The following is a 27,845-nucleotide window of genomic DNA, read 5'->3' on the forward strand; positions in this document are numbered from 1 at the left end:
TAAAGTTTATTGTAAGGACTATCAACTACAAAGGCACGGGAACTCAATAGTAGCAAGAAGGAGCAGGAAAGGTAGTAACAACAACTCATTTTATTGCTAGGATTTTGTTTCTCTGACTCTGCAACAAAATTTCTTTCCAATATCTGAATTCTAAGTTATTTTTTCTCTTGAAGTTATTATTAACAATTATGCAGTTGCTCTTCCATCTTCAAAATCAATGCTTCCTTTTATTACTCTACCAAATTTATTGCATAGGGAAGATTCTGGTACAGTTTTATCCAAAAACAAAAGCAACCTCTTTATTCTTCCTGATATTTTTATCTTTCATTATAGTAACATTTATAATTCTATCATACATTGAAATGATCCAGTATAAGTCACTGTTTTTCACAGAAAAAGGAAAACTGAATACACATACTGTCCTTTTAGCAAGTCGCCACTTGTTTCTTCAGCTGGAGTAGGACTATGAGACCAAAGCCTATGAGCCCTCATTCAGGGAAAGTGGCAGCTCTCCCTCTTCGTACCTTGTTAGGGGTACCTCGGACAGAGAAAGGCACAAAGTGCTTTTTTAATCCAATTATTTACAAAATATTAGGATGTGCAAAATTATATAGTATTGTTATCTCTCTGGTCTCCTATACCCTATATACTTCTCCAATAAGAATGATAAAGTTAGAATTTAGAGACAGAAGAACAGGGCTGAGGTCCTAAGTCTAGTATCTTGAACAAGTCTGATTCCTTTTCTGATTCTTCAAATTTTAAAAATCAGCCAAATGGGGAAAATAAAATCTTACTCCAATGAGGTTGTTGGAAGGATAAAATGTGATAATGTATGTAAAAATAACAGTTAAACTGTAAGTTATTTTTATTTAAAAATGGACCAAAATGTAGTATCTTAACAAATTCATCAAGTTTTCAATATGACCCAAAGCAAAATGATGTTTGGTATTTCATTTTCAATGCTACAAGCTTAAAAATGACAAAAATGGGGCAACCTACATGTTTCCATTTGTACAATTATGACTTACTGTGTTATCAGGTCCTCTCTCATGCTCTTTCTAAAGCAGTGTACACAAAAGGTGTCACTTACATTTGTACAGGCATCTGAAAACACAAATGCTACCTGTTTGAAATGTTTTCTTATCAGGAAAAAATGTTAAGACCTAGTATAATTCTCATACTGGGAAACCATTCATTTACTAAAATACTCATTTGTTCAAACATATGTTGAGAATCCACTATGTAAAGGGACTCCCTATGGTGGGGACCCCAGTGGGACTAAGGCATGGTACCTGCCATCAAGAGGCACAGTCTTCAAACTTATTGATTATCCAAGTTATAAGTAAAATAAATTTGAACCCTCTTGATATAAGATTATAATGTGTGATACATAACCTCTGATATATAAAACTATGTGCCACTATGTTAATAAATAATTATATTGTTTAAAACAAATACATAAATGTATAAAACATAATTTATACATATAGATGCATATTATATATTCCATGCATTAAAAATAAGAAAAACAGAAAAGGAGAATGTACAAAGGAAATAAAAATTATTTTATTAGTTTAAATATGCTAGGTTATGCTAAAGTTAAAAAAAAATCATCTTAACGCAATAGCAAATGCATGTCCTCATGAGACATGTCCAATGGGGGCCAGGGGTCTTGGCTTATGAGGCTTCACCTTAATATAAGTTTTCTAAGTTTGACATTTAGCAGAACAAAAAATGTTTTTAAATTGAAATAACAGTGATTTGAAGGTCTGAATGTTCATTTTGTTTAGATACTTGGATTTAGTGACTTTCATAGCTGAAAATGTCCTACACAAAATATTACACAAAGATATGTATTTGAAAAAGGTAAGCAATTGGCTGTACTTACTAAATGATGATACTCTGTTTTCAAGATTTTTAAATTTTCAGTTTTTCCCTCTTTTAAAATTAAGTATAACTTATAGAGGGCTGTCACAGTGGATCCCTTTGGCTGAGAGTATCTGAGGATCTGTGGACAGTTTACTGAGCCCATTAATGCCCCTGCCCAGACTCATGTTGCTGTCATATCACGCTACCTGTGCACACCCCTCCCTCCCAACCCCATCTCTGTTTGTAAGGAATGTGGCCCACAATATCAGACTGAAGGTTTACAATGGGAATTTGGTCATTATGGTCCTATAGTTCATGTGTATGCTCCACTTGATTTTTATACCTGCTATCCAAGAGGATTTGTTTATGTTCAACCAAGGATGTGTGACACTGAAGATGCTTTATTACGTAATTTGGATAGAAAATGTATTTATGGATGCCAAAATGAAATACAGTTTGCACAGAGGGATCAGAAGACTCCAAATTAAATGAAAACCAAGGAAGGGAGGAATGTGTATACTTCTTCACACTACAACGATTATGACAGATACAATATAGATGCTCTAGGAGAAGTTATGAAAGATCAAGAAACTGGTAGTTTGATTACAACTATAGAAATATTTATAGCCTTGGAAACAGACCAGCTGGAAGACCAAAGTGTAGCAGAAGCCATTCTGACAATCATAAAATTCAAACGCTGCCATCGATCTTTTCAAGATCAAATCCAGTTCAAGATCACAGTCCAAGTTCCAGCTCAAGAAAGAAATGAAGGCTATCCTGAACAGAGGCAGCCAAGCGTTGCCCTCCCAGGGTAAGGAAAGGGCATCTTCCCTTACCCACCCTCCCCAAGCCCACCAGCATGGTCAGACTTCAGAGGGAAACACAGAGCCACCTAGTGGAGGCCAGAGTTGGTTACACCAAGTCCCACTCATCTGCACTTTGGAGCCACATTTCCACTGAAACAAGGCCCCCTGAGAATCAGCACAGCAGGCCCCTCCCAGAGAAGACCAGGACAAATCCCTTCCACCTGTTTAGTCTACAGATCATAGGGTGCTGCAGCTCTAGGGGTGTTTCAGCTCTAGGGGAAACTGGATCTAGCTTTATTTGGGTTTCCTTTTATTTGTTCATTTTCTTTGCTTTTGTTTTTGTTTATAGTTTTTTTTTCTTTCTATTTCTTAGATAAAGAACATTTTTATTCTATTCTATTTTATTTTATTAAAAATTTATTTATTTTTTTCTTTTCTCTCTTTTTTCTATCAAGCCTCTCTTAACAAGCAGACTGAAACACACCTAAGATCTAACTTCATTTATTGAAGTTTTTTCATTTTGTTTTAATTTTTAATATTTTTAATATTTTTTTAATGTATATTTTACTTTTGAGAGAGAGAGCAAGCACACAAGTGGGGGAGAGACAGAGAGAGAGAGAGAGGGAGACACAGAATCCAAAGGAGGCTCCAGGCTCTGAGCTGTCAGCACAGACCCCGACACGGGGCTTGAACTTCACAACCCTGAGATCTTGACCTGAGCCAATGTCAGATGCCTAACCAACTGGGCCACCCAGGCGCCCCTGATTTTTACTTATTATTTTACTTTATTAATTTTTTTTCTTTCTCCAAAATGACAACATAGAAGACTTCATCCAGAAAAGAAGAGCAGAAAGAAATGACAGCCAGGGATTTAATTGACACAGATATAAGTAAGATGTATGAACTAGAATTTAAAAGCACAATTATGGGGTACCTGGGTGGCTCAGTCTGTTAAGCGTCTGACTTCAGCTCAGGTCATGATCTCGCAGTTCATGAGTTCAAGCCCCATATTGGGCTCACTGCTGTCAGCCTGTCAGTGTAGAGCCTGCTTCAGATCCTCTGTCCCCCTCTCTCTGCCCTTTCCCCACTTGGACTCTCCCTAAAATAAATAAAATATTAAAAAAAAAAACTAAGAGTGCCTAGGTGGCTTGGTCAGTTAAGTGTCTGATTTCAGCTCAGGTCATGATATCACAGTTTGTGAGTTCCAGCCCCACATTGGGCTCTGTGCTGACAGCTCAGAGCCTGGAGCTTGCTTCAGATTCTATGTCTCCCTCTCTCTCTGCACCTTCCCTGCTCACACTGTCTCTCTTTCTCTCCAAAAATAAACATTAACCCCACCCCCCCAAAATTATAGGAACAAGCTGGGTTGAAAAAGGCTTAGAAGACACAGGAAAAATCCCTTTCTGCAGAGATAAAAAGAGCTAAAATCTTGTCAGGCTGAAATCGGAAGATGCTATAACCAAGGCACAATCTTGAATGGATGCCATGATGGCGAGGATGGATGAAGCAGAGCAGCAAATCAGTGATACAGAAGGAAAAATTATGGGGAAAAAATGAAGCTGAACAGAAGTGTGAGACAAAGGCAGAAGGATCATTATACAAGACTTAAAGAACTCAGTGATTTATTAAAAAGGATTAACATTCGTATCATAGGAGTCCCAGAAGATGAAGAGAGAGAAAAAGGGACAGAAATTTTATGTGAGCAAATTACAACTGAAAACTTCTCTAATGTGGGGATGGATCCAGATATCAAAATCCAAGAAGCAGAGAACTCCCATTAAATTCAACAAAAGCTGATCATTGCCAAGGCATATCATGGTCAAACTCACAAAATAGACAGACAAGGAAGGAGTCATGAAAGCAGTAAGGTTCGGGAAAAAAGTCCTTACCCTACAAGGGATGACAGATCAGGTATGCAGTAGATCTGTCCAAAGAAATCTGGTAGGTCAGAAAGGAGTGGCTAGATATATTCAACATGCTGAATCAAAAAATATGCAGCCAAGAATTCTTAATCCAGCAAGGCTGTCATTCAGAATGGAAGGAGAGATAAACAGTTTCCCGAGACTAACAAAAACTAAAGGAGTTTATGACCACTAAACTAGCCTTGCAAGACATTTTAAGGGACTCTTTAAACAGAGAAAGACAAAACAAAACAAGATCAGAAGAAACAAATACTAGAAAGGACCAGAGAGGATCACCAGAAACTTCAACTCTACAGGCAATGCAATGGCACTAAATTCAAATCTTTCAATAATCACTCTGAATGTAAATGGACTAAATGCTCCAATCAAAAGACATAGGGTATCAAAATGTATAAAAAACCAGGATCCATCTATATGCTGCCAATAAAAGACTCATTTTAGATCTAAAGACACTTGCAGATTGAAAATGAGGGGATGGAGAACCGTCTATCATGCTAAGGGATATCAAAAGTAAGCAAGAGTACCCATACTTAATATCAGACTAACTAGATTTTAAAACAAAGGCTGTAAAAAGAGATGAAGAAGTGTATTATATCATAATTAAGGGGTCTCTCCATCAAGAAGATCTAGCAATTATAAATATTTATGCTCCCAACTTGAGAGCATGCAAATATATAAATCAATTAAATCAATTAATAATAAACATAATGAAACTCATTGATAATAATACAATAATAGTAGGGGACTTTAACACTCCACTTACATCAGAGAACAGATCATCTAAGCAGGAAATCAACAAGGAAACAATGGCTTTGAATGACACACTGGACCTGATGGACTTAACAGATATATTCAGAACATTTCATCCTAAAGGAGCAGAATACACATTCTTCTTGAGTGCACAAGGAACATTCTCTAGAATAGATCACATACTGGGTCACAAATCAGCCCTCAATATGTGCAAAGATCATATCATGCATACTGTCAGACCATAATGCTATGAAACTTGGAATCAACCACAAAAAACAAAAATGTGGAAAGATCAAAAATACTTGGAGGTTAAAGAACATCCTATTAAAGAATGAACTGGTTAACCAAGAAATTAAAGAGGAAATTAAAAAGTACATGAAAACTGATGAAAATGAAAACACGACAATCCCAACTTCTGGGATGCAGAAAAGGCAGTTAAAAGAGTAAAGTATATAACAATCCAGACCTTCCTAAGAAGGAAGAAATGTCTCAAATACACAATCTAACTTTAAACCTAAAGGATCTGGGGAAAAACAAACCAAAACAAAAAAACCTGCAAATAAAGCCCAAAGTCAGCAGAAGACAGTAAATAACAAAGATTAGAGCAGAAATCAATGATATCAAAATCAAAACAACAGGAGAACAGATCAATGAAACTAAAAGCTGGTTCTTTGAAAGAATAAACAAAATTGATAAATACCTGGCCAGACTTATCAAAAATAAAAAGGAAAAGACCCAAATAAGTAAAACCATGAATGAAAGAGTAGTGATCACAACCAACAACACAGAAATACAAACTATTATATTATGAACAATTATACCCCAACAAATTGGGCAATCTGGAAGAAATGGATAAATTCCTAGAAACACATAACCTAAGAAGAAAGGGAAAACTGAACAGACCTATAACCAGTAAAGAAATTCAATCAGTAATAAAAAAAAGTCTTCCAACAAACAAGAGCCCAGGGCTGGATGGCTTCCCAGGGGGAATTCTACCAGTCAAGAAGAGTTAATACCTATTCTTCTCAAACTGTTCCAAAATACAGAAATGGAAGGAAAACTTCCAAACTCATTCTATGAGGTCAGCATCACCTTGATTCCAAAACCAGACAAAGACCCCACTAAGAAGGAGAATTACAGACCAATTTCCCTGATGACCATGAATGCAAAAATTCTCAACAAAACAGTAGCAAATCGAATCCAACAATACATAAAAGAATTATTCACCACAATCAAGTGGGATTTTTTTCCTGGGCTACAGGATGGTTCAATATCTGCACATCAATTAACGTGATACAGGACACTGACAAAAGAAAGGATAAGGACCACATGATCCTCTCAGTAGATGCAGAAAAAACATTTGTCGAAATACAGCATCCTTTCTTGATAAAAATCCTCAAGAATGTAGGGATAGAAGAAACATACCTCAACAACATCATAAAGACCATATATGAAAGACCCACAGCTAATATCATCCTCAATGGGGAAAAGCTGAGAACTTTCCCCCTAAGATCAGGAACACAGCAGGGATGTCCACTCTCACCACTCTTGTTCAAAATAGTACTAGAAGTCCTAGCCTTAGTAATCAGACAACAACAACAACAACAACAACAACAACAACAACAACAAAAATAAAAATAAAAATAAAATAAATAAAATAAAATAAATAAAAGGCATACAAATTGGCAAGGAAGAAGTCAAACTTCCACTATTTGCAGACATGATTCTCTATATGGAAAACTGAAAGACTCCACCAAAAAATTGCTAGAACTGATACGTGAATTCAGCAAAGCTGCAGAATATAAAATCAACATGCAGAAATCTGTTGCATTTCTATACATCAATAATGAAGCAGCAGAAAGAGAAATCAAGAAAACAGTCCCATTTATAACTGCACCAAAAACCACAGGAATAAACCTAACCAAAGAGGTAAAAGATCTGTACACTGAAAACTATAGAACAGGTATGAAAGAAATTGAAGAAGACACAAGGAAATGGGAGAAAATTCTATGTTCATGGATTAGAAGAACAAATATTGTTAAAATGTTGATACTACCCAACACAATCTATATAGTCAATGCAATCCCTCTCAAGATACCATCAGCATTCTTCACAGAGCTAGAACAAACAATTCTAAAATTTGTATGGAACCAGTAAAGACCCTGAATTGCTGAAGTAATGTTGAAAAAGAAAACCAAAATTGGAGGCATCATAATTCTGGACTTCAAACTATATTACAAAGCTGTAATCATTAAGACAGTATGGTACTGGCACAAAAAACCAGACACATAGACCAGAGGAGCAGAACAGAAAACCCAGAAATGGACCCACAAATGTATGGCCAACTAATCTTTGACAAAGCAGGAAAGAATATCCAATGTAAAAAAAAAAAAAAAAAAAAAGACAGCTTCTTTAGCAAATGGTGATGGGAAAACTGGAGACATGCATAAGAATGAAACTAGACCACTTTCCCACACCATACACAAATTCAAAAAGGATGAAAGACCTACATGTAAGACAGGAAACTATCAAAATCCTAGAGGAGAATAAAGGCAGCAACCTCTTTGATGTAACAGCAACTTCTTACTTGACATGTCTCCAAAACGCAAGGAAAACAAAACTAAAAATGAACTATTGGGATCTCATCAAGATAAAAAACTTCTGCACAGCAAAGGAAACCCTCAGCAAAACTAAAAGGCAACCAACCGATGGAATGGTAGAAGATCTTTGCAAATGACATATCGGATAAAGGGTTAGTATCATTTTAATTATAACCATTTGCCCAGTACAGGGAAAACTGCCACGTGTTTTTGAAGCATTGTTGCAACACTGTATTCCTGATAATTTAAGTAAACAAAACCATGAGTAAATGAATGATACATGCCCCAAAATATCAAGATTTATCCATTTGACTTAACACTAGTATCTAAGACTTTGATTTAGATTTTGACCTAGACCTAGATTGTGATCTTGACTAGATTTGAATCAAAGTGGTTCTTTTTTCCTTGATTCATTTTTATATCTTGAGCCAGCCTTATAATGTGTTTTGGAATCTGTTTTAGAGGTAAATGCCTCTAAATCTATAATGAACTTATCAAACTCAACACCCCCTAATAAACAATAATCCTGTGAAGAAATGGGCAGAAGACATGAATAAACACTGTTCCAAAGAAGACATCCAGATGGCTAACAGACACATGAAAAGATGCTCAACATCACTCATCATCTAGGAAATACAAATCAAAACTATGATAAGCTATCACCTCACACCTGCCAGAATGGCTAGAATTAACAACTCAGGAAATAAAAGATATCGGCGAGGATGCAGAGAAAAGGGAACACTTTTACACTGTTGGTGGGAATGCAAACTGGTACAGCCACTCTGGAAAACAGTATGTACGTTCCTCATAAAGTTAAAAAAGAACTACCCTATAACCCAGTAATTGCACTACTAGGTATTAGCCAAAGATACAAAAAATGCTGATTTGAAGGGGCACATGCAATAGCAGCATTATCAACAACAGACAAACTATGGAAAGAGCCTAAATGTCCACTGACTGTTGACTGGATAATGAAGATTTGGTACATATACACAATGGAATATTAGTCAGCAAGCAAGAAGAATGAAATCTTACCATTTGCAACAACATGGATGGAACCAGAGTGCATTATGCTAAGCAAAATAAGTATCAAAGAAAGACAAATATCATATGATTTCACTTATATGTGGAACTTAAGAAACAACCAGAGAGGAATGGAAGGAAAAATCAGATAAAAACAGAGAGGAAGGCAAACCACAAGAGACTGTTAAATATAGATAACAAATATAGAGGGGAACTAGGTGGGGGGTATGGGCTAACTTGGTGATGGGCATTAAAGAAGGCATTTGTTGGGATGAGCACTGGGTGTTATATGTAAGTGATGAATTACTAAATTCTACCCCTTAAACCAATGTACTACACTGTATGTTAGCCAACTTGAATCTAAATAAAACTTAAAGAAAGAAATGAAGGCTCAATCACATTTTAGGTGTGCATCTCTTACAAAAACCAGAGGCATTTACCTCTAAAACAGATTCCAAAACACATTATAAGGCTGGCTCAAGATATAAAAATGAATCAAGGAAAAAAGAACCACTTTGATTCAAATCTAGTCAAGATCACAATCTAGGTCTAGGTCAAAATCTAAATCAAAGTCTTAGATACTAGTGTTAAGTCAAATGGATAAATCTTGATATTTTGGGGCATGTATCATTCATTTACTCATGGTTTTGTTTACTTAAATTATCAGGAATACAGTGTTGCAACAATGCTTCAAAAACACGTGGCAGTTTTCCCTGTACTGGGCAAATGGTTATAATTAAAATGATAGGCAGTTGAGCAGCCACTCTTAAGAGCCAGTTTGTTTAATGTTATGGGCAGCTACCAGTTTGTGGTATCTCCATGTATTAAAATTTTTTTTAATGTTTATTTATTTTTGAGAAAGAGAGAGACAGAGCACAAGTGGGAGAGGTGCAGAGGGAGAGGGAGACACAGAATCCGAAGCAAGCTCCAGGCTCCAAGCTGTCAGCACAGAGCCCAACGCGGGGCTTGAACCCATGAACCATGAAATCATGAACTGAGATAAAGTCAGACACTTAACTGATTGAGCCACCCAGGTGCCCCCTCTGTATATTTTTGTAAAGATTCTCATTTTTTATGCTTGAAGTATTGGTGAAGAGATATTGGTTGACCATAATTTGCAACACTATCTTATTAAAAATTTACTTTCATATCCATATTTGGTATAACTGTTAACACAGAAATGTAGCTTGCTAATAAGATAGAATGATGTAAAAGTGAAGTTGTAGCCATAGTACAAGTGAGACTGATCAGACACATTTAGGGTAGACTTTTTTGTCTTAAGATGTCTACTAGATACATGATAATAGTTAACTTATGACACTGTGGAATAGTTCTTTTGCTAACTATCTTGGGGAATGATGTCAACTGGGTTAAGTAGGACTTGGGGGAAGATTGAGTTTTTGACTGAAAGATGTAATCTTCACTGCTTTTTTCTGGTTTCTATGATGATTTAGAACATATAAACATTGGAAGAACTCACCTTAAAATCTGAGCAGGTCAATGATGGCAGAAATAATTTTAAGGGGAAAAAATGCTCTCAAGTAGTTACCTTAAACTTTAAAGAGCATTGCTAGTCATATTGCTTCATTTTCTTACTGCTATTAAAAAGCAGCAAGTAAATTGCTTCAAACTAGGCTTATGTTTATGCATATGCATAGTACAAAAGAACTGAATTTTGATGTTTATAGCACTCGGTCTGTGCATTTGTATCAAAATTTGCCTACCACTTTATGAAGGAAGCTTGTTTTTCACACCTGTTTATTGCATGTGAGGCAAGTTGAAAAAGAGTAGTCCCATTCTAGTTGATTCTGTGGTGCCATGAAATTTAAAATATTTTGGAAAAAGAATTAACTTTAAGTAAGAGTCACATCTCTGAGTGTGGCTGGTTATCAATGTAGTATCTGGCAATACCTGACTAAAAAAGAAAATTATATCTCAACCATTTATAATTTCTAGCATTTCTGTGAGAAATCATTTGGGGCAATAAAAGGGACATGCCCAAACTCATTTCAGAATAAAGGCTGGTATCTTTAAAAATTACAGATAACTTGTTTGCAGGTATAAGTAAGAAATATTGTGGGGAGACAATTCCTTTTGGAGGATCATTTTTATCAATTTTTGTTTTAGTAATATAGGCCTTGCCTGTAAAGAACAAAACATAGTTTTAAAATACTACTTGTGGAATGTTTTTAATGGACTGATTCTAGAACTTTTGTATATTTGACAGTATTTTGAACTTTCATTTCTTTACTGTTTGCAGTTAATGTTTATGTTCTGCTATGCAATACTTTATATGCACATCTAATTTTTTTAGATTTTCCTAGATGTAAACTCTACAACAAAAAGTCTATTTAAAATTGTAGCAGTCGTTTGCAGTTCTACCAAAGAGGAAGGTTGTGGGGCTAAACTTCATATTTTCTTTCTTTTAAGAGCTTCTCAAAAGGTATTTTTTATATGTTCTTTTTAACAAATATTGTGTCAACCTTGAAAACATCAATGTTTAGATCAAAACAAGACCCAGCTTATTTTCTGCTTGCTGTAAATTAATCAATCATGCTATAATAAAAACAAAATGAAGGGGAAAAATTAAGTACAACTTATAATAAGCCATATAAATCTTAAGTGTATAACCTGATGGGTTTTTTTTAAATTTGTATACACATATATAACCACCATCCACATCAAGACATAAAATATTTATATCCAGCATCCCATCAGGCTCTTTTGTAGTCCTTCCCAGACAATATACCCCCACCTATAAGGTAATCATTATTCAGACCTCCATCTCCATTGATCAGTATGTTGGCTTTCATACAAATGAAATAAGGAACTCCTACAGAAGCAGACAGTATGTATTCTTTTGGATATGGACTCTTCCTCTATTATATCTGTGAGAACCATTAATATTGCATATGGAAGAGCTTGGTCATTGTCATTGCTATACAAATCTTACTGTATGGCTACACCACAATTTATGTACCCATTCTAACTGCTGAATAACATCTGAATTGTTTCCAATTTTTAGCTATTTTAAATAAAACTGCTATGAATGTTGCTGTCTTTTGGTAGGCATAACACTCATTTCTCTTAGGCAATATACTGGAATCAAATTGGGTCATGGCAAAAATGCAAATTTATCTTTAGTGGACACTGCCAGTTTTCCCATGGTGAAAGACTATGTGCCCACCAAAAGCACTTCACTGTCAACAATAATTTATGCATGGTCTTGCTGGATACTGGCACATGTGTCCAAAAATAGCACTTGTTCTAGTTAAAAAAAAGGGGGAAGGGATTTGTTAATCACTTTTCCTTAGTAGAAAACAAAACAAAAAAAATAAGCCATAGCACAAAATCAAAAAAGAAGAGAAAAAGGTCTAAGAAAATATACCAATTTTTCTTTTCATTATACAACCCAACTGTAGAATATTAATCTTTTTCATATCCCTCATATTTAAACTCCCTGAAGGTGGCTTTTTGTGTTTTCATAAAACCTATAACTAAGCTCCTTCAATACACAAACTTACTAAAAGTGATATGCATTCTACATATAATTCTTAAAGTTCTTGTTACTGTAATCATAGGCTGTCACTCCATTTGCAATCAGAAAGGACAGCAATTTCAAAAAATGAAAAATGGGTTTTCAAATATATCATATTTATGAATTTACTTTGGTTGTCACTCAAACATTTTTATTATCTGTATGAAACATTATCAGTAAATTGATACAAAAGAAAATCCATATCCCAAGTAAATATCTTATACATTATAAAGATTTTATTATCATGTTTAACTTGCTCCTATAGACACAAGCTGCTTTGTTGATGTCTATTGCTCTAATCACTTAAAACTTAGCCCCAAACTGAGTTTTGGATTCAAACAATATCACTGTTGGACTGTTGATACAACACAGAGTTTACCAAATTAGCTTGCTGATAAATAATAAATCGAGGCAGAAAAAGTCCCAGTTTTGTCAACAACATGGTGCTCCAAGGCCTTCAGTAACCCTTCACCTGAGACTTGGTTTCCTCTGTTCTGAAGAGAAGAATGTGCCAGGTGCCTGAGACCCTTTCAGACCTGTCAGTTTCCCTTCTAATGGGGACTCCCAGGAAATATTCAAGATGTTGTTGTTTTAAAAAACACATACTCAAAAGTTTTCCACTGTAATGTTCAACAGTTATCAAAATGGCTTATTCTTAAGCTATACTAAAGTAATTAGGGGTGGGCTTTTGTTGCTTATTAAGAGAAGATGGTTAAGGAAGTTGGATGTAATTAACCCAATAAATATTTATCAACCTGCTGTTTACCTATGAGGTTCTCTCCTGTACTGGGGGAGAGATGCAGACAGAGATGGCTTTTCTGACCCTGATTGATGACATATTAGAGAAGATGAAACCCAAAGAATTGTTCTACAGTTTAGCTTTCTCACAAAATTCTATAGGTGTGCATCTTCTACTAGAATGAGTAAATTCATGTGCCTTTTCCATTCCTGAGAACAGTTTTTGAGTACACAATCTGCCTGTGGCACTTTCTCAGTGGCTTCAGACTTGGTGGTGATGAAGATGCAGCCCCTCCAGGGGTTCTCTGGAAGCTCACACCTAGGTGCACACAAGGACCTTAGGCATGCTCAAGTGGGAAGCTCTGAGAGGAGTTGGAGTGCTCCAGCAGAGCAGAAGCCCAGAGGAGGGTACAGGGGGATGCAGGAGCAGCTGAGTAAGGGCTGGCAAAGCTAAATGAGGGCAAGAGATATCTTTGAAGGTTATTGTGAAGGGAAAGTTATAGGAGCCAATGACCAGATGTGTGCATATAAAAAACTTTAAGGAGAATGATAAGCAACAATGGCTTAGTTATAAAGTAACAGTTTTCAAAATTTTCCCTTTCAATCCTAGCCACAGTAAAGGCATATGAATGGTTTTGCGTTTGATGAAACTATAAACATATTGGTTTTTACAGAATATGCCAGAAACAAATTAATAATATTGTTATGGTATAAAGAAGAGAACACTTGAAATACACATTTTTCAGTTCTTCCTAGAAGTTAGCAACTAGGAATCCTAACTTACTCCCACACTTCCCCAAGTAAAGAAACACAAAGAGAAACAAAGAAATTAAAGAACAAAAACCAGGAAGGCCAGTTAAGGGAATGTGGGCATTGGAAGTGAATAGGAAAATAGAAAAAAAATTCTTCTCTTAACATCCTTCTGTCCTTTCCACACTGAGTTTTCTGATCTCCTACCTATCCCTGGCTTTTTTGTAATCTCTCTTGTTCTCTTTTAAAATCATCAAATATCCGTTGGATATAAGGCAATTCCAGAGAGCTATGCAGACCCATCTTAGCACAAGTAGTTTTGGAGCCAAAGTATGGCCAATTGGATTCTAGGTGTGTTGGTATAACAGGGCACATTATAGTCTTGAAGGAGGGATAACAACAATAATTTTAATAATAATTTTCAATCAAAAGAGAGACCATGTACACACACACACACACACACACACACACACACACACACACACAGTGTTTAGGTATCTGCAGTGAGTATAAAGTAGCTTTCAGGGTTTTTTTTTTTTTTTTTTTTAGACAACTTGTCTGTCCTTAGTTTCACTTCTGTTATTTTAATGCCTTAGAGTCTGTTAACCAGTGACTAAGGAATAAAAACACTTTTGTTTTTTTTAGATTATTGCAAGGAAGAATTCATTTTTTTAAATGTTTATTTATTTTTGAGAGAGAGAAAGAAGAGAGACAGAGCGCAAGCAGGGGAGGGGCAGAAAGAGAGGGAGACACAGAACCTGATGCAGGCTCCAGGATCTGAGCTGTCAGCACAGAGCCTGACACAGGGCTGGAACTTGAGAACCATGAGATCATGATCTGAGCCAAAGTTGGATGCTTAACCAACTGAACCATCCTGGTGCCCCAGAAATAAAAAACTTTTGATGGTGACTTAAAATTTGTTAAGAAGTTCAAATATAACATTTGGAAGTCATCTGAACTTCAGCTTTCTGTTGTGATGCATGTTATAAATAACGGGGGAAGCATAACATTTGTCAGAGCTTTCCAGGTTAAAGTAATAATTTGGAATTGTCTACTCATTCTACTAGTCCAATGCACTCCACCCATCTAAATACTAAGACAATATAAAGTGTTTCATTAAAATTTACATATAATGCAGAGTGAAGAGATACTATACTAAAATTAATCAGTTTGTTGTGTCAGGTCAATAAAAATTTCTGAATATGAACAAAGTGGAAATAAGGTAACTCCTTGATAGTAGTTACAACACCTACGCTAAATTATGAAAATGATGATCCAAATGTCAACAGTACCTGTAAGCTGTCAATGTTACCAAACCTGGAACTATGCAGTTACATTTTGGACCTGCAACTAGCCAAACAAAAGAGTGGACATAGCCACTTGCTCATCGTGTCTGACAGGCACCACAGACTTCCACAGGTTTTCAGGGCATGCCCTAAGTCAGAGATCAAAATAAAGGCAAGCCCTCCAATGCCCTTTAAAATTTTTCACACAGAACTATTTAAAGACAAATATTTTTAAATTAGTGTAGCCAAGGTCACAAGGAAATAATAAAATAGCTGGGGTGGAGAAAAGAATGCCAAAATGGTAGAATACAGACAAATATCTGTTATCTTGGGTTTTACCATGGTGCACACAACTGTGAAGTGTGTATATGACTTTTAGAATGACTCTTTTTTTTTAATGAGTCAGATAATTTAATAAGTAAACATATTATTGAGACATACAGTGGACAATTGGATTCTAACTTTTATATGACAAAACTTTACAGAATTTTCATTAAAAAATGAATTTACATATAGCCTCACCATGAGAACTATTAATTTTACTGTCCCTTTAAACATTCATATATGTCTCTGAATTGGCATTATAATAATTATCCTTGATTATTATTTTTAATATGAAATTTATTGTCAAATTGGTTTCCATACAACACCCAGTCAGTGCTCATCCCAACAGGTGCCCTCCTCAGTGCCCGTCACCCACTTTCCCCTCCCTCCTACCCCCATCAACCCTCAGTTTATTCTCAGTTTTTAAGGGGAGGGGAAGGGAAAAAAAAATAGAATGACTCTTAGGTATACAAAATCAGGTAAAGTAAGGAAAATAAAACCCTAACACCTCCCATAGGCCCTTTTTACAGATTCATAATTACAGAATATACATATATAGTCCTTCTAATGTCTTCCTGACTAGGAGACACCTCTTTACAGGGGACATAACCTTTCACTACCTGACTGGTAAGAACTATGATGTTAAGGAATGGGCTTACCTGGTGCTGACTTGAACAAAAGCAATGGTATTGTTGGAACATAAGAAGCCACCAGGTAATGTGACTGCTGCTAACACTGCTTATCCAATTACAGAATGAGCTTTTTGGATGAGAGTTAATGAGACAGACAGACCACAAAAAAGCCCAGGGGGACATAGGAAGAACAGGAACAAAGTATGAAAAAAGTAAAAGCAAAGTAAAAGAAAAGAAGTTGCTTCAAATTTTACATTATTTCAATATTTATATTATTTCATTTCCTTCCAATGGCTGATTCCACATCTGGGACAAGAAAGCACACAGTAAGCATGCAACACCTCAATATACCAGGGAGTAAGGGAGCACCATGAAGCTGTACTTTCAGAGTCAGGAGCCCATCTGAAGAGATTCCCCAGACAAAGAGGGCACAAATTGATTATTAAAAAAATAACTACTATAATAAGTTGAAACTCATTAAATACGTTCAAACCAACAAAAACAATAATTTTTTTAAAATCTTATTGATCACTTTTTAAAATGTGAGGGAACCAACTCAATCTGAAAACTGATTTAAAAAAAGAGAAAGAATTAAGCATATCCTGCCTTTCCTTTAGGAACTTCACTTCAGAGTAACAAAACAGTTGATGAAAATTTTCTATTTAGTGTTTCAGCAAACAATCATGAATTTGTAATCCTTAAGGAAAAAACTGGTCATGGCAACAATTCCCAATGATGTTAAAACCACCAGATGAAAAGTTTATGATAAACTTTTAAAGACTGGATTGAGCCAGTAACACTTGAATTCAATTTTCAATCTTAACATCACAAAAAAAGACAACCAAACCCTATGTACCTCCTGATGGCAGCAAGCAAAATTAAAATAAAACCAAGCCTGAAACTGATAAAGTTACTTTATTAATCACAAATTTATAGGAAGCACAGGAACGGAAGAGAATAGTAAATGACACTATGAGGAAGCAATTTGAAAAATGCAGAAAGTGAGAATACATAGAGAACAATCAACCTGATTTATTCAATAAATAAATAAAAGAGGGGACCCTAGAGGAAAAACAGAAAAAATTAAGAGACATATCAACTAAATGCAACATATAGACCTTGGCTGAATCCTGATTTGAACAAACTATCTAAAAAGCTTTTATGAGAATTCTGAACATTGACTAGATATTTGATAAAAGTGAGAAATTATTGTTAATTTCTTCCAGATCTGATGATGGTATCACGGTTATTTTTTAAAAAAATCAGTCCTTATCTGATCTGTGTATGGATGAAATGATCTAATGTCTGGAATTCACTTCAAAATAATATATCCAAAGGTAGTGGGGAATTAAGAGGTACAGATAAAAACAAGTTTGGCCATGAGCTCATAATTGTTGAAGCTGGCCAACATGTCAGTCAAGATTTGTTTTACTATTCTATTTTGATATATGCCCGAAATGCCCAAAATGAAAAGTTAAAAAAAAAAAAAGTGACTTAGACTGTTTATGTGTACAAAAGTACTTTAGTTTACCCTGATGACAAACAGCATAGCTTACAATCAATCAATCAATTTAATACATAATACAATAAATGCTTTAACAGATAAGGCATGTAATGAAGAAAATATGCGGGCCACAGGTCATCTCAAGGTTAATAAATTTCACATCGAAAAATGTTTGGCAGACAAAGAAATTATAACCAAATGTTCAAAGCACTGTACAAATGGCTTTATAGCACTGACTCTAATATATAAACTGCTTATAAAGAAGGAGAAAATGTCTGGAAAAAAGGTAAGGTAAATAGTGAAACCATGATAAAAAAAAAAAGACTGACTAGGATTATTCTCCCTAGAAAATGTAAAACTGCTTTTCTCATAAGTAGATCAAATACAAGTTTATTGAAATCTACTTTGTAATACTTTTTAAATGAAATTAAGAAAACTAGTCCAAGAAATTAGTAAAACTAGTCTTTCAGAGTTCAGTAAAGGAAAAGATTATTGACTTAGACTTCTCTCTTCAAAGAGAAAGTTCACTCAATTAGCATTTGTTTTGATCAAAAGCAGAAGTAATAAAGTGTCAAACCACTCCAAGATTAGAAAGCAGGAGACTTGTGGAAGGTAGGTCAGAAGAGAAACATAAAAGAACCAGTAATGTTCCAAATTCAGAGAAGAGGGCAGATTTTTAAAAGTGTTCAACAAATAGCAAAATGAATATAATGTTCAGAATGATGCCCTTAAAATTCTGCAAGACTCAAATAATCTTCAGAATAATTTTAGAAAGGTAAAATTACACTTAAAAGATCTTTGGTGTTAATGTACTTTACAATATTCTGATCATTTCTAAATAGGTTGTTAATTGTTATTTTTCGTAACTTGTATCTAATCAACCGAAGTTCTCTTTGACATTTACTGAATTGTAAAAAGATAATTAAATCAATCATTCTGTTCAAAGTATGTATTACTCTTAAAAACTAAACTGTAAACTGGTACTTTACTTGATGTTTAATTTTCCCTATCATCTCTGGCTTGAGTAACTTATGATAAGGTAGTTCTCATTAATCAACTAAGTGAATAAATCTGTTACCAATGGCTTACTATGAATCAGGCACCATTTAGGAGCTATGAACACAAATATGAAAAACAATGTCAAAGACCTGGAGAAAAAGAAGGTTGATGGCATGTGGCCCCTAAGAGGGTAGCAGGGATTGGATCAGAGAGCAGATGCAATTAGCCCTCAACAGGCTGAGAAGGGAAGAATGGGTACACATGCAGTCATAGGCAGAAATTAGAGGGAACAGAAGTGAAGAAGGTTTTGATTGCTGGATTCCATCATTCAGAAAACCAGAAGTTGGATGCAGAGTGAAAATGCTTCAGAGTCAATTTAGAATGTTACCATCGTTATAACTGATCCTTAAACAGCTGGCTGAGGTATTTTATTTGTAATAAGAATGGATATTTAGATTCTGAAATAATTCTGCTTCTTGGTATATAAATGGACACAAGTTTTTTATTTGCTGAAATCAGCTTATATCTTTTTGCCTGCAAACCTAGAGCTAGGCATCTCTTGCTGGTTATGTTTTTTAATAAGGGGGATGAGGTCTTCCACTCTTCTGGTTTTTATGAGTGGGATTTTCCCCTGACACTCGTGACCTCTTGCCAACCCCCCTGCCCCGCCCCTACTCCTCTCCTACAGAAATGGGACTTCCCAGTTGGTGAAGCACAACCATTAGTCCACCTCTTGGTTGGGTCAAGTGAATCTACTGAAGTCCTGAGCAAGGGGCTTGCTGTCTTTCTTCTTCCTTCTCTGCTCTGGACAGTGAGGCAGTGACCTGGGTATTTGCTCGGCAATCAGCCTTTCCCTTTAGTGGCCTGTTTCAAGATGGAAGTTGGAGGCCAGGGAGCCCATCTGGCTCTTATATCTAAATCATATTCTCCAGTATCAGCTTCTCATCTGCTGACTCTTTTGCGTTATTCTTTGAAAACCTGAAGCTTGGGCAGAGAAGGGTGTTGTTATTCATTGATTCCCTATCCTCAGAGATTCAAATAGTATTATTCTTTCTTTACTTTGTTTAGGTTTAGATACTGATGGGGTGAGACAGTCACTTCTTTTCTCTCTTCTCTAATATTGAATATGACTATTAAGCAATTTTGCAACAATGTGTGTATACCCTGTCCCAGGCATGAATATGCATTTTAGTAAACTCTCCAAAAATTTTCAGAGAAAGATTTTCCCTATGGAAAGTTAAACACTTGATGAGTGTTCAATTAAATGGGCGGTGCTGATTTAATGATATAAGTGTCAAGTAGCTTAGCCACGAGGTCAGAGTTCTTCATGCAGAGATAAGTGCAACTAACTCAATGAAATACAAAGATCTAGTTAAAAATCACAAAACAGTATTACCAGAAAAATGTTGGAAAAAAATATACAATAACAAATTAGGGTAGCCTTCACATGTCAGTGGAAATATATTTTCCTTAGGTAACTGTAAAGAAATGATGATAATTTAAAATAAAATAATAGATGAGTAGTCAAATGAACAGAATTACAGCTGGTTTTCATATTTTCCTCCCATATAACTCACTGGATTTTAATTTTAAAGGGGAGAAAAATCTCAAGTGTTCCAAGAAGGTATTGTTTTCAAAATAAATGGATATAAAATCTTATGAAAATAACAGACCTATTTTGGCATGTAACTTTTTTTTTTGCTACCTAATGTTAAGATATTTTTCACCAAATACCTACCCTCACAACACACTACCAACCAACCAATAACAAACAAAAGAGAAGCATGCACCACAGATACAGATACTAAGAAAGTTTCAGGAGTATCCTCCAGCAAATGCCTTGATTTTAAAAATATTCCAGAGTATAAAGAACATTAGGTGGACACACTCAAGTTTATTGCCCTGGTTCCCCATACATTTTTCAATTCTCAGAGAAGAACACAGGATATAGAAGAATATGAGAGCCTTCTAACTTACTTAAGTAAAAATCACAATGATTTCATCTCTTTTATACTGTCAGCTTCTCTATTTAAATTTTAAACTTGGAAATCAGGAACTGCTATCTTTAACAACCTGGAAAGCTGGATAATATTTGCTGAATTTGTGAATGAAAAGCAAATGTATTTTCTATCTGTACATGAGGGAAATATTTTACAGGTATTGAGTACAGAGATTAACAGACTGATTTTAATTTTTTATTCTAGTCTCAGTGTTCCAAATACATATATTTCTGTATCTGTAAATCCAACTTACACTAACTTTATTTTTTTTAATGTTTATTTTTGAGAGAGAGAGACAGAATGTGAGCGGGGGAGGGGAAGAGAGAGAGAGAGGGAGACAGAATTTGAACCAGGCTCCAGGGTCCGAGCTGTCAGCACAGAGCCCAGTGAGGGGCTCGAACCCATGAGCAGCAAGATCATGACCTGAGCTGAAATTGAACACTTAACCAACTGAGCCACCCAGGTGCCCCAACTTACACTAACTTTAAACAGGGCAACAAACGTATAGTTTTCTTTGGTTAGTACAATGAGGTCCTTTAAAATCTTGTTGGTCACAAATGATAACTTGTATGACTGAAATGCAGCATTCCAAATTCTTTAGAAGAATGTACTATTTAGAATGGAAAAATACCTGTATTTTCCACTGAATTGGTATCTTTAATAAAGTACTATTATACGAAGGCAACGTTTGGTGGCAGTATGTATGCAAGGGTGGGCATGCAGAGCTGGTCAGAAATGATACTGCAGTAAAAGTATATTTGAATGCTTTAACAAAAACCTGAAAATGAAGCTAAGGGAAGAGAAGTTTAAGTTAAACGGAAGGGATAACTTTGCTTATGTATTTATTTTTTTGATAGAAAAGTATACTCAGTGAAAAGAGAAAATCTTTGTAATATTTATTCAGGTGTTCGTTAGGACACTGACATATGGGGAGAGAACTGTTAGACTTACTAGGGTCCGTAGTGAAACAGTATTGCTCCTGCCTCAAAGACAGTCAGCAGAGTCATGCAACGACTGAGGGTCAACTCAGGCCCTATTGGGAACTTACAGACCACAGAATGCCAGGAAAATCTATTTCTAAAGTGATAATTTGCTTTCTTAGTTTAATATCCAAGCAATACACATACTTGAGCAGTGATATACACCAAAGTAAGTGAACTAAAAAAATTGACTTTTCCCTTTAATTTCTAAACATGTATAAGAGACTCAATTCCTACTCTGGAAAGCAGTTTTACTTACTTAATCTCAAAATTAATTATTTTTTTCTTCTAGCAAAAAACAGATACTGTGCTGACTGAAATGTGAAAAGGCTTATCTGACAGTTCTCCCCAAGTTGTTAATGTACCTACTGTATTTAATATTGCCAACTTATCTACCCATAGTTCATTATAAATGAAATCTTATCTGTCCTCTGACCACACCCAAGCTCACAGTCCATTCTTTTCATTCCAAGACTTCCAAAATAGCCTCCCTTTTTTGTCTCCCAACCCACAACCATGCCATCATCTTAAAACATCACTTCAAGGGGCGCCTGGGTGGCTCAGCCAGTTGAGCATCTGACTCTTAATTTCAGCTCAGGTCATGATTCCAGGATTGTGGGATTTGAGCCTCACATTGAGCTCCATGCTGAGTGTGGATTTTCTCTCCCTCTCTCTCTCTCCCTCTGCCTCTTCCCCCCGCTTCCCTTGTGCTCTCTCTCTAAAAAAAAAAAAAAAAAAAAAAAAAAAAAAAAAAAAAAAAGTCACTTCAAACACATTACTTACTGTTTGGGAAACTTTCAGGGATTTGGAATTTTAATTTCCCAAAACCTATTTGTTCCTCAAGACACCTACAATATAACGCCAAGTCTGATCATCCCAGATAAAAGTAGGAGGGTCTCAGTCTGCCAAGTCTTCAAGTTCATTCAGATTCAACAAAAGTCCCTGATAAACAGTATACACACTTGTTTTTGAATGCTCATCATTGATGTAAACACTGGCAGCTACAGAAAATATGTTTCTTAAAAGGCTAACCACTTTTAGAAAATTCTAATTACAACTGCTACCTATTGATTGTAATTCTAACTCTCCAGCTATACAGAACTGATTTTGTTTTGTTTTGTTTTAAAACCATTTAAAGAGAACTATTAGATCTGTCCCTAACACTTTCTCCAGGCCTAATATAGTCTGTTCTGACAATCATTTCTCAAAAAGCTTGGCTTTAAGACCAGATGTGATGATGACTCCAAGGCACAGGTATCTGCCCCTCCGATCCTGGAAACTACACTTTTATAATTGTAACTACCATTTCAATGGCTACTTAGAGGCAGCCACATCATAGAGCACCTATAAACAGAATTGCAAATTATCTAAAACATTTAGAATTTATGCATTAGCTCTTAGTAAGCTATTATCTCTTTCTTCTTATTGTAAAATTAAGCCATCCCCATAACTATTCTTCTTCAATTCACACGTTAACTTTTTTACACCTGAATAAGTATTACAATAATTTTTTCTTTTCGTGGAGTACACTTTTCTATCAATAAAAAAATAAATCTATTAGCAAACTTATCCCCTCTGTTTAACTTAAACGTCAAGTTCTCTTTTACATTTCTAACTATGCCTCTTTATTTTGTGTATTCTTTTCCAGTAATTCAGTTTTTATTGCAGGACTTTAAATTTTTTTCCAGTCATTTTTTTAGGTAAAAAAAAAATTAGGTAAAATTTACATATAGTGAATGCACATATAGTGTACAATATGATGGGATTTGATTAAAGTACATAACTGTGTATCCTCTACCATAATCATGACATATAACACTTCGAAGGTGCCTCTCCATCAGTTCCCACCATCCTCCCACAGGTAATCACCATTCTGGTTCTGTCACCATACATTATTAGCCTGTCCTTGAATTTCACTTAAATGGAATCCCATTTTATGTATTCTGTATTTGGCTTATTTCACTTAAACAAATTTTCGAGACCTATCCACATTGATGGGTAACAACAATAACAAGGATAAGTTGCACCCCCATTGTATGGATGGATATTGTTGCACTGTACGAATATATTATAATTTCATACATTCTCCTCTTGATGGATAGTTTGGTTGTCCCCAGTTTTGGGCTATTATGAATAAAGCTGTGATGACCACATTGTACAAGTCCACTTGTGCTCTTATTTTTCATTTTTCTTGGGAAAATGCCTAGAAGTGGAATTGGTAGCTCAAGGGGTAGATTTACGTTTAACTTTATAAGAAGCTGTTTCCGAAGTGGCTTTACCATCTTATAGGCTCATCAGCAATGTCTGAGAGTTCCAGTTGTTCTACATCCTTGTCAACATGTAGTATCATCAGTCTCTTTAATTTTAGCTATTCTAGTAGGTCTGAAGTAGTGGCACATTGTGGTTTTTACTTATTTACTCCTGATGACAAATAATGGTGCATACCTTTAATTTGTTATTGGCCATTTATGTATCTTCTTTGTGAAATGCTTGTTCATATATTTATGTACTTGTTCCAGCATATCTTGAAAAGATTTCCTTTCTTCATGGAAATGTTTAGGTGCCTTTGTTAAAAATCAACAGACTGTGATGTGTAGGTCTTTTTATATTTTCTATTTCCTGGATCTATTTATCTATCCTATTATCATACCACACTACCTTCATTCCAGTAGCTTTAAAAAGTCTTTAAATCAAGTAGTGTGAGTATACCAACTTTCTTGTTCTTCTTCAAGATTGTTTTGGCTGTACAAAGTCCTCACCTTTTCTAAACAAATTTTGGAATCATCTTATTGAACTCTGTTTCTTAAAAATCCTCTTGCACTAACTAGAGGCTTCCCTTTAGGCTGACCTTAAGACACCCTGGCTATAATTACTCCAGCAATGATGATTCCAAAAGCAAATCAGGAACAAGTTTCAAATGATTTGCTGAAATTCTAGATTTGCCCTGTATGTCATTTCTTTGACTATTAAATCAAGTTCGTGTCCATGAGAAAAATTAGTGTTACATGCTTCTTTTTGAGTATGTTGACTCCATGGATAGTTTTTCTTCTTTTTTAAAAATGTAAAATTCTTTTCAAAGTAAAAATGAATGTTCCTTGAAAATACTCAAATAACACATAGTTCTAAAGTAGAAAATTATACTTTTCTGAAATTCTACCTCCCACCCCTTGTCAAGATACATTTGCACATGACAAATTTTACAAACTGTAAATTGTATGTTGTCTTTTTAAAATAAAAGTGAGAAAATAATGAACATATTTTTCTACCAAATATATGAACAGTATCTGTGTGTGTGTCTCCATCTCATCTACTATAGAACAGCTACGTCTCCTTAAAAGCAGCCTCTTCCATTATAAAGAATGAACAATATTTAATGTGTATGTGTTTGGTATAGATATGCCAATTTATACTCCTAAAAATAGGATAGTTTTCTTTTTAGTACTTTTGCCAAAAAGCATTATCAAGCTTTTTAACATTTGCCATTCTAGCACACTTTATAAAAACGAAAACTTAATGCTTTTTTAAATTTGTATTGAATATTGAAGATTTTTAGTATTTTTTCATGTTTTTGATCATTTTAGTTCTTTTGTGAATTTCATGATTTGTGTTTACTCTTCTGTCTTTTTTAATAGATTCTTAATGGAGGTTATTAGCTCTTTGCCTAACATCACAAGATAGTGCTTTCAGGTAGGGGATGTCTGGATGTGAACTCTGAATCCAGCTCCACCATTTCCTGTCTATGTTACCTAAGGCAATTACTTACCCTCTTCTGTGCCCAATGACATCATCTATAAAATAAGAATAAAAATATCACCTGCTCCTTGAGGTGCTGTTATAAGGATTAAATCAGATAATCCATGTAAAGCCCTCTGCCTGGTACATAGTACATAATAAATGCTATGTATATATATAATAACATATGTATGTGTGTATATAAATTCATACACATACAACATACCCAACTTATTATTTTACACAGGCCTTCAAATATTTTGATGATCCCTTTTCTCAAAAAGCACAAACCAAGCTTCAAGATATGTAGTTTTCCATTTTTTGTAAATCAAATAAAAGATACTATTTTCTTTATCTCCATTCTTCTAACAACTTATTCTCTAGAAATGCTGAACTGGCCTCAGCTCTGAATCACTGAAAGTTACAAAAGGCAAAAAATAACATAGCTATCCAGTGGCTATTACAAAGTTCAGACAATGTAAATGTGTGAAAAATTCTGAAAGGTAGAGATCTTAAAATAAAACTGAAATTTTCTTGAACAGACTGACTACAGACTTAAGAAAAGCTGTACATTTGTCTTTGTCTCCAAGCTGGTGGTATAGAAGATCCTGAACTCATGTTCTCTCATGGGCACACTGAATCTATACCTACATAAAGAGTAATTCCTCCTGAAGAATAACTGAGGGCTGACTGAAAAGGCCCTGCACAACAAAGGATAGAGGGACCAGACCACATGAGGTGAGAGCAATGAAGGTATGGTAACTACAGGAAACCCACCCCCCAAAACTGCAAACTGCAAAACTGCAGCACTAAAGGGCCCCTGGACAGATTTGCCCAAGCTGGGCACAACAAAAGAACAGTGGTTTCACAAGAAACTAGACTATAAGTGAGGAAAACCCATTTTTAACCCTAGAGAGTCCACAAAACAGTAAGAAACTGCTACTAAACTCTCCCCAGGGTTGGAGGTGCAAGTGAGAAATATTGTTTATGTTCTCCCTCTACCTTGATAACACAGGCAAGAATTGGGTCCAGGTGCTTTAGCTGGCCTGCCACCTCAATAAATCCTGGGCTTTTTGCCCACACCATCATTAACATCCTTCCAAGGCAGCAACTCCACCTATGACCAACCAGCTCCAGGTTTTCCACCAAGGCAGCCCCAGCCCTTGGCCACGAAATCTCCAGCTATCTTGCTGGAGTGCCCCTTGCCAAGAGTATCCTGGGCCTGTCCCAGCTCCAGCAGTCTCGACAGGGTGGCCCCAGTGCAGAGTACCATGGGATTTGTCAGCTCTCATCCACTTCAGCTCCAGCCATCCCACTGGGGTGTCTCTTGCATGGAGCACGCTGAACTGCTCTGTCCTGACTCCAGCAATCCCACACCAAGGGAGCCCTGGCACAGAACACCCCCGGGACTACCAGACCATGCCCATTATAGTTCCAGCTAGTTAAGCCACCAGGCAACACCATGTATGTAGGGGGCATTCCTAAATATGTCTGAGAGAGGTATCAGTTTTACCTAATTCATAGAAAGAAACATAGAAAGTAAAACAAAATGAAGAGATAGAGGAATATGCTCCAAATGAAAGAACAAGGCAAAACTTCAGAAAAATAACTAAACAAAACAGAAATAAGCAATCTACTTGATAAAGAGTCCAACATAATGGTTATAAAGAGGCCCACTGAACTTGAGAGAAGAGTGGATGAACTCAGTGAGAACTTCAACAGAGATGGAAAATATAAAAATTAACCAATTAGACCAAAGGAATACAGTAAGTGAGATTAAAAATACACTGGAGCAAATCAACAGTAGATTAGAGCATGCAAAAGGAGGGATGAGCAATCTGTAAGACAGGGTAACAGAAAGTACTGAGGTTGACCAGCTAAAAGAAGCAGGATAATAAAAAATAAGACTAGGTGTGGAACCTCTGAAACATCATCAGGTGTAATAACATTTACGTTATAGGAGTCTCAGAAGGAGAAGAGAGAAGAGGTAGAAAACCTCTTTGAAGAAATAATACCTGAGAACTTTGCTAACCTGGGGAAGGAAACAGACATCCTGGCCCAGAAAGTATAAAAAGTCCCAAACAAGATGAACCCAAAGAGGTCCACACCAAGACACATAATAGTTAAAATGCTGAAAATTAGGGTGCCTGGGTGGCTCAGTTGTTAAGCATCTGACTTCGGTTTAGGTCATGATCTCATGGCTTATGAGTTTGAGTCCTGCATCGGGTGAACTCAAGCCTCCCTTTGGGTAAGCTTGTGCCCCGCTTCAGGTGAGCACCAGCCCTGCATTGGGGGAGCATGAGCCCTGCTTCTTTCTCTCTCTCTCCCTCATTCACTTGCCCCTCCCTCTCTCTCAAAATAAAATAAATAAAATGTTGAAAATTAAAGATAG

General features: G+C 35.7%; 1 protein-coding gene and 1 pseudogene across 3 annotated transcripts in view; one reads left to right on the plus strand and one right to left on the minus strand.

The window, feature by feature from the left end:
- The window catches only part of EXOC2 (exocyst complex component 2), a 267,798-nt gene that overhangs the window by 30,332 nt on the left and 209,621 nt on the right, over positions 1-27,845 (minus strand). The gene's annotated exons all lie outside the window — the stretch shown is intronic.
- LOC113593973 (uncharacterized) lies at positions 466-26,895 on the plus strand (annotated as a pseudogene).

The sequence above is a fragment of the Acinonyx jubatus genome, chromosome B2 (genome assembly GCF_027475565.1).
Source record: "Acinonyx jubatus isolate Ajub_Pintada_27869175 chromosome B2, VMU_Ajub_asm_v1.0, whole genome shotgun sequence".
NCBI classification, from domain to species: domain Eukaryota; kingdom Metazoa; phylum Chordata; class Mammalia; order Carnivora; family Felidae; genus Acinonyx; species Acinonyx jubatus.